Genomic DNA, 5,000 nt, shown 5'->3' with positions numbered 1-5,000 from the left:
CCCTAGCCGCCGCCGCCGAGCCCGAGTGCCGCTCGGAGCCGGGTAGACCGTGGCGACCGACTCGAGCGGCACGGGCAGCGACCCCTAGCCGCCGCCGCCGAGCCCGAGTGCCGCTCGGAGCCGGGTAGACCGTGGCGACCGACTCGAGCGGCACGGGCAGCGACCCCTAGCCGCCGCCGCCGAGCCCGAGTGCCGCTCGGAGCCGGGTAGACCGTGGCGACCGACTCGAGCGGCACGGGCAGCGACCCCTAGCCGCCGCCGCCGAGCCCGAGTGCCGCTCGGAGCCGGGTAGACCGTGGCGACCGACTCGAGCCGCACGGGCAGCGACCCCTAGCCGCCGCCGCCGAGCCCGAGTGCCGCTCGGAGCCGGGTAGACCGTGGCGACCGACTCGAGCGGCACGGGCAGCGACCCCTAGCCGCCGCCGCCGAGCCCGAGTGCCGCTCGGAGCCGGGTAGACCGTGGCGACCGACTCGAGCCGCACGGGCAGCGACCCCTAGCCGCCGCCGCCGAGCCCGAGTGCCGCTCGGAGCCGGGTAGACCGTGGCGACCGACTCGAGCGGCACGGGCAGCGACCCCTATCCGCCGCCGCCGAGCCCGTGCCGCTCGGAGCCGGGTAGACCGTGGCGACCGACTCGAGCGGCACGGGCAGCGACCCCTAGCCGCCGCCGCCGAGCCCGAGTGCCGCTCGGAGCCGGGTAGACCGTGGCGACCGACTCGAGCGGCACGGGCAGCGACCCCTAGCCGCCGCCGCCGAGCCCGAGTGCCGCTCGGAGCCGGGTAGACCGTAGCGACCGACTCGAGCGGCACGGGCAGCGACCCCTAGCCGCCGCCGCCGAGCCCGAGTGCCGCTCGGACCCGGGTAGACCGTGCCGACCTGGTCGAGCCGCAGGGGCAGCGACCCCTAGCCGCCGCCGCCGAGCCCGAGTGCCGCTCGGAGCCGGGTAGACCGTGCCGGCGCACCCGAGACGCCACGGAAGCGACACCTGGCTTATGCCGCGGAACGATCGAGTGGAGTGGAGCCCGCCGAGATAGGTTGCACCGTGCCGCCGCACGCGAGCCGGCGCGGCTGAGACGCCCGTCTGCCGCCGCGGAAGCACGGAGCGGACCGGAGCCCGCCGGGGCCGGGGAAACCGTGCCGGCGCACGCGAGCCGCCACAGAAGCGACAACCGGCTTCTGCCGGGGAACGATCGAGTGGAGCGGAGCCCGCCGAGATAGGTTGGACCGTGCCGGCGCACCCGAGCCTGCGCGAATGCAACCAACTGTCCTCCGCCGCGGAATGACCGAGCCGATCGGAGCGTAGTACGCACGGTCTCGGTGCACTGCGTTCGGCTCGCACGTTCCGCGGCAGCGCCCGAGGGTCGCTGCCCATCCGTCTCGAGCCGGTCGGCAAGGTCTACCCGGTTAACAGCGGCACTCGGGCTCGGCGGCGGCGGCAATAGGTCACTGCACGTGCGGCTCGAGTCGGTCGGCAGGGTCTACCTCGTAATTAGCGGCTTTCGAGCTCAGCGTCGGCGGCTAGGCGTTGCTGCACCTGTGGCTCGAGTCGGTCGGAAGGGTCTACTCGGTTACGAGTGGCACTCGGGCTCGGCAGCGGCGGCTAGGGGTCGCTGCCAGTGCGACTCAAGTCGGTCGGCAGGGTCTGCCTGGTTACCAGTGGCTTTCGGGCAGGGCGGTGGCGGCTAGGCGTTGCTGCCCGTGCAACTCGACTAGGTCGGCAGGGTCTACCCGGTTACGAGCGGCTTTCGGGCAGGGCGGTGGCGGCTAGGCGTTGCTGCCCGTGCAACTCGACTAGGTCAGCAGGGTCTACCCGGCTACGAGCGGGTTTCGGGTTCGGCAGCGGCGGCTAGGGGTCGCTCTCCGTGTGGCTCGAGTCGGTCGGCACTGTCTACCCGGCTCAGATCAACACTCGTGCTCGGCGGCGGCAGCAAGGGTTCGCTGCCCTTGCGACTCGAGTAGGTGGGCAGGGTCTACCTGGTTACGAGCTGCATTCGGGCACGGCGGCGGAAATTAGGGGTCGATGCATGTGCGACTCGAGTCGGTCGGAAGGTTCTACCCGGTTTCGAGGGGCACTCGGGCTCGGCGGCGCGGGCCAGGGGGCGCTGCCCGTGCGGCTCGACCAGGTCGGCACGGTCTACCCGGGTCCGAGCGGCACTCGGGCTCGGCGGCGCAGGCCAGGGGGCGCTGCCCGTGCGGCTCGACCAGGTCGGCGAGGTCTACCCGAGTCCGAGCGGCACTCGGGCACGGCGGCGCAGGCCAGGGGGCGCTGCCCGTGCGGCTCGACCAGGTCGGCACGGTCCACCCGGGTCCGAGCGGCACTCGGGCTCGGCGGCGCAGGCTAGGGGGCGCTGCCCGTGCGACTCGACTAGGTCGGCAGGGTCTACCCGGGTCCGAGCGGCACTCGGGCACGGCGGCGCAGGCCAGGGGGCGCTGCCCGTGCGGCTCGACTAGGTCGGCAAGGTCTACCCGGTTAACAGCGGCACTCGGGCACGACGGCGCAGGCTAGGGGGCGCTGCCCGTGCGACTCGACTAGGTCGGCAGGGTCTACCCGGGTCCGAGCGGCACTCGGGCACGGCGGCGCAGGCCAGGGGGCGCTGCCCGTGCGGCTCGACTAGGTCGGCAAGGTCTACCCGGTTAACAGCGGCACTCGGGCACGACGGCGCAGGCTAGGGGGCGCTGCCCGTGCGACTCGACTAGGTCGGCAGGGTCTACCCGGTTAACAGCGGCACTCGGGCACTGCGGCGCAGGCTAGGGGGCGCTGCCCGTGCGACTCGACTAGGTCGGCAGGGTCTACCCGGGTCCGAGCGGCACTCGGGCACGGCGGCGCAGGCCAGGGGGCGCTGCCCGTGCGGCTCGACTAGGTCGGCAAGGTCTACCCGGTTAACAGCGGCACTCGGGCACGACGGCGCAGGCTAGGGGGCGCTGCCCGTGCGACTCGACTAGGTCGGCAGGGTCTACCCGGTTAACAGCGGCACTCGGGCACTGCGGCGCAGGCCAGGGGGCGCTGCCCGTGCGACTCGACTAGGTCGGCAGGGTCTACCCGGTTAACAGCGGCACTCGGGCACGGCGGCGCAGGCTAGGGGGCGCTGCCCGTGCGACTCGACTAGGTTGGCACGGTCTACCCGGGTCCGAGAGGCACTCGGGCACGGCGGCGCAGGCTAGGGGGCGCTGCCCGTGCGACTCGACTAGGTCGGCACGGTCTACCCGGTTAACAGCGGCACTCGGGCACGGCGGCGCAGGCTAGGGGGCGCTGCCCGTGCGACTCGACTAGGTCGGCAGGGTCTACCCGGGTCCGAGCGGCACTGGGGCTCGGCGGCGGCGGCGGCTAGGGGTCGCTGCCCGTGCGACTCGACTGGGTCGGCACTGTCTACCCGGCTCCGAGCGGCACGGGCTCGGCGGCGGTGGCTAGGGGGCGCTGCCCGTGCCGCTCGATTCGGTCGCCACGGTCTACCCGGCTCCGCCCCGGACTCTAGAGGTCGCTGCCGGACAGGCTCGGATGCGGCCCGGCCCTCCGGAGGAAGCGCGCGTGCGCGAGCCGGGGCCGCGCCCACCGGGAGGGCCGTTGGTGATGGAATTCCGGCCGGTCTGCCGGAAATCCGGGACGGCGGTCGGCCCGGACGGCGCGCGGTCGCTCGCCTCGGCGGGGTAAGGATGGAAGAACAGCGGGTAGACGGCAGCGGTCGGCAGAGAGGTGGGCCGGCGGGAGGCGCGGGGTGGCCGCGGGGGCGGGGGCGCGGGCGCGGGCGCGGGCGGGGGCGCGGGCGCGGGCGCCGCCGTTGCCGAGTCGCGCTCGTTCGACTCTTCCGGTCCCCGGGCTCGTGCCGAGGGTGCCGGGGGGTGGGGGGGGTTGGAAGGATAAATGGGAAAATGTAAAAAGTCCCGCGGCTCTCTCGGCCGGCGTGGGGGGGTGCGGGGTGGGGGGGCGCTGGTTGGAGACCGGGTAAAAGAAGGATGGCGGGTGGGGGGGGGGGAGAGAGAGCGAGAGAGAGAGCACGCGCCAGTGGAGACCGTGGTGGAAAAAAAAAAAATAAATTAAAAAAAAAAAAAATCGAAAAATCGATCTGATTTCACCGGCAGCCGGGCCGCGGCGCGGCGGGGGTCTCCCGCCCGAAGCGCCGAGGGGGGGTGGGCCTCCCACTTATCCTGCACCTCTCCCGTCTCTTCGCAGCGCCGGACTAGAGTCGAGGTCACCGGGGTCTTCTATTCCCCGCCGATTCCGCCGAGCCCGTTCCCTCGGCTGCGATTTCGCTGGACGGTAGGTCGGGACAGAGGGGACTTTGTTCCTCTTCTGCCGGAGCTCTGGCCGCGGCGGAGGCGGTTCCCGCCTCGGACCCCGCGGCCACGGAGGCGGAGGCGTTTCCGGGTGGGGGAGGACGCGAAGGGGGGGGGGGGGGGGGGGAACGGGGGCTCGCTCGGCAGAAGCGGCCCGTGCGAAAGGACGCTCTCCGCGGATTTTTCTTGACTCGTCCCCTTTCTTTCCCACGCGACGCGCACCGGCCTACGGGCGCCCGAGGGCGGCAGCAGGCGCGGTCGCCCCCAGGAGGTACGCGAGAAGGCCTAGCGCGGGGTACCGGCGACGAGACCTTCTCCGACGAATCCTCGCGCGCTCCGACGGGACGACTCGGAGGCTTTCGCCGCCGTTTACCCGCGGCGACGGCATCCCTCAGCCCTTCTCCGTCTGTACGGGGAACGGGTCGCCGCGGCGCCGGACCTCTGACGGATCGGCCGAGGCGAGCGTCGGGTCAGCTGCGGGAGCACAGGTGAGAGTCGTTTCGCCGCGTGTCACGGGTCACCTAGATTTACCCGTGCCCGCGACGGGGGCCGCCGCCGCCGCCGCCCCGTCGGGCCCCCGGCCCGGAAAGGGAGGGGAAAAAGGGGGGCGGAAAGAACAGCGGCAGCAATCTAAGGGGGAAAACTTCTTTTACTAGATACGGTGTCGGAGCACGAGGTAACGTCGTAGAATACGATCTCGTCGAGGCTCGTCCATCGAACGAAACAGAG

The 5,000-nt window shown here is 72.4% G+C and overlaps 1 long non-coding RNA gene across 1 annotated transcript in view; it reads left to right on the top strand.

Annotated features, from left to right (window-relative positions):
• The first annotated feature begins 4,391 nt into the window (after positions 1–4,391).
• Positions 4,392–5,000, top strand: part of LOC140265467 (uncharacterized) — a 1,049-nt gene continuing 440 nt past the window's right edge. The window contains exons 1-2 of the long non-coding RNA XR_011906265.1: positions 4,392–4,759; positions 4,928–5,000. The exon at positions 4,928–5,000 is cut by the window's right edge and continues 440 nt beyond it. This is a non-coding gene — a long non-coding RNA (uncharacterized lncRNA). The remainder of the gene's footprint in view (positions 4,760–4,927) is intronic.

Source organism: Excalfactoria chinensis, unplaced genomic scaffold, assembly GCF_039878825.1.
Source record: "Excalfactoria chinensis isolate bCotChi1 unplaced genomic scaffold, bCotChi1.hap2 Scaffold_987, whole genome shotgun sequence".
NCBI lineage: Eukaryota > Metazoa > Chordata > Aves > Galliformes > Phasianidae > Excalfactoria > Excalfactoria chinensis.
This window is presented reverse-complemented; position numbering and strand designations above follow the sequence as displayed.